The sequence below is a fragment of the Selaginella moellendorffii genome, unplaced genomic scaffold (assembly GCF_000143415.4).
Source record: "Selaginella moellendorffii unplaced genomic scaffold, v1.0 SELMOscaffold_14, whole genome shotgun sequence".
In the NCBI taxonomy this organism is placed as follows: Eukaryota; Viridiplantae; Streptophyta; class Lycopodiopsida; order Selaginellales; family Selaginellaceae; genus Selaginella; species Selaginella moellendorffii.
In genome coordinates, this window is record NW_003314275.1 from 2,410,157 (window position 1) to 2,412,709 (window position 2,553).

Below are 2,553 nucleotides of genomic sequence, written 5' to 3' on the forward strand. Positions count from 1 at the left end.
GTTTAGGGTAGGCATTCCTTTTGTACCCCATTTTCAAGAAATGAGGCATTTGGCGCATCACCTGGTCGCTTTTCTGCTACCGCCGGGAACGAGCTCAAGGTTGGGAGGTATGGGTTATGATGTGGGGATCGTTCGTGATTTGGGGTCGTGTCCTTCTTGGTAGGAAGAGAGGAAATTCTGCTTCGCATGCATCCAGGATGTCCCTGGGGGGAGGGTGTGATGTCCTGGACTGAGAAAACCCAAAACGATGGCTGGGACAGCAGTGCTTGGGCAGAATTTGAGAGATTTGGATGCGCACACAGTGGCTATCATCCCTGGACACATTGATGAAAGGAAAGTGTTAGGTCTTTCTTTCTTGACTTCTCGACTCACTGACCAAACTTTTTGTGACGAGGTTTGAAGTTCTGGAGAGCAAGGACGAGCTTGATCTCATTGGACAACAACCACCAGAACCGCTGCGGCAGTTTAACCAGCGCTTTCAGTCTTATATTCGTAAATTCGTCCTGTGTGGCGACTTGATACGGCTGTGCATCACTTTGCCAAGTTCCAGCCTTCTTGGATTGGTCGTTATCAGGTACTTTCTCGTGCTGGCACTAATTCGTATTGGCTAGCAGAGTTGACGGGCACGACACTACCGATGGAGTTCATCTCAAACGGTATTTCTTTTGACTGGTACAGTTCACGTTTTGTTTCTATTGTTTTAATGCTGTGAGTGTCTTTGCGAGAACTATTTTGTTACTCACAGGCCCGAACCTGATTCGGGAGCAGGGCACTGTCTCCTGGGATAAGTTCTGTCCCATTCGCGATGCGGAGACAGCTTGTTGAGGGGCACGATCCTGTGGTACGTAATGCCTCTCTGTCCCCTGTCTCTTGAGGTTTCCGATCGTCACAGTTCTGAGGTGCATTCTTTGTCTCAAATCGCTGAGAATGTTAATCTGCACTTCCTTGCTTTCTGTCATAACTGTTACATTTGAACTGCTTTCTATGTTTTCTTGTTCCGTGGTCTCGTTCGTCTAGTTGTGGCCTGTCGTTAACAATCTTTCACTGGGGATGGCCAAAGCACTTGGTCTCTCTGGCGTTGGAAAGTTTCATGGCGGTTGGTTCTCGTTGACAGTTGGCCAAGTCGCTTGGTCCTTTCGGCTTGTCAATCGACTGCCTATGACGGGCTGCTTCAAGGATGGATGAGACACGGGAAAATTTGTGTGATGCCTTTCTGTGCTTATTGTCTTTCTTTCATACCATTGCCTCGGAGCTTGAACATCGATGCTACCTCAGAATCTTTGACTTTGGACCTCCAATCACTTGGGATTGAGACTCATTCGCCCCTTGAGAGTTGCACACCATCAACACTGAATCTCTTAGTATCTGCGCACTTGGGACGTGCTTTCCCCAGTGAGTTGCCAAACTGGTACAATCCGAAAACGTACGGGAGAGTGTTATAAGAGAGAGTTTAGGGTAGACATTCTTTGGATGATGTTAGTGCAGAGGTCATGAAGGGAACTGCCATGGAGATGTGCTCCAGGTCGAGATAGCTTCGTGTTGGCTGGATATGCAGTGGAAGTCGAGATAGCTTTGTGTTGGCTGGATATGCAGTGGAATGACTCCAGCAGTTGAAGCCTGGAGAATCTTTTTGTGGTTGAAGAACTATATTTGTAATGAAGAGCAAGAGCATCATTTATGACAAAAAATCAATTATAATAGAATTTGATTACAAGCAAAATGGTGAGAGGGCTGAAAGAAAATCGAAACTACTACAATGCTACTATATGTAAGTAGACTAGCATATCATCAACCACTTTAGGGCTGATCATTATTTAACCAAAAAAGTTTGTAAATATATTACTCACAATCACTAAGTTATAAATTAAAAATTGATGAACAATTAACCTAGAACAATATATTATTTTTGTATTAAATTTTTCCATTTGTATCAACTTCTAAACTCAAGTTGAATAAACTATAACTTAAAAATAGTTATAAGTTTCCCACCTAATTTCATTTAACTCTAAAATTCATTGAGTTAAATTAAATTTTAGCATTATTGTTTATCTTCTATATTTTATAAAATACATTTAAAATTCAGTAAGTGGTGTAAAATACAGTTTAATATGTAAACACATATTAGGCAATTGCTACAAGGCACAAAACAAAAATCCTCAGTTTATATTAACCAAATAAATAAGTAATATTTAAGTTAACATATAACTTAATAAACTAATAAATAAAAAAATTCTAGTTTTTTAATTAGATATTTGTAAGTTTTAAAACTAAATCTGATCTACATTCCATTCAAATATATCATATCAATAAATATTTTTCTAACACTATTTTGTATTGTTTCAAGTTGAATGTATCTATATTTGTAGACACAAATATTAATCTTTTTGCACCTGATTATTTAGATATTTCATTGAATATCCAAATACTAATTCAAACACTTTTAAAAGGAGCTTTAGGTCACCAAGGGTAGTAATATGCTTTTTGCAAGCTAGGAATAATAGAAATTGTTACCGTCACACTCAAGATCATGAAATGCAAAGATCCTATTTGGAA

General features: G+C 39.5%; 1 long non-coding RNA gene across 1 annotated transcript; it reads left to right on the top strand.

The window, feature by feature from the left end:
* LOC112346433 lies at positions 1-1,660 on the top strand. Its single transcript, XR_002992423.1, has 2 exons — positions 1-107; positions 164-1,660. It is a non-coding gene; the product is annotated as an uncharacterized LOC112346433 (long non-coding RNA).
* Positions 1,661-2,553: the final 893 nt, after the last annotated feature.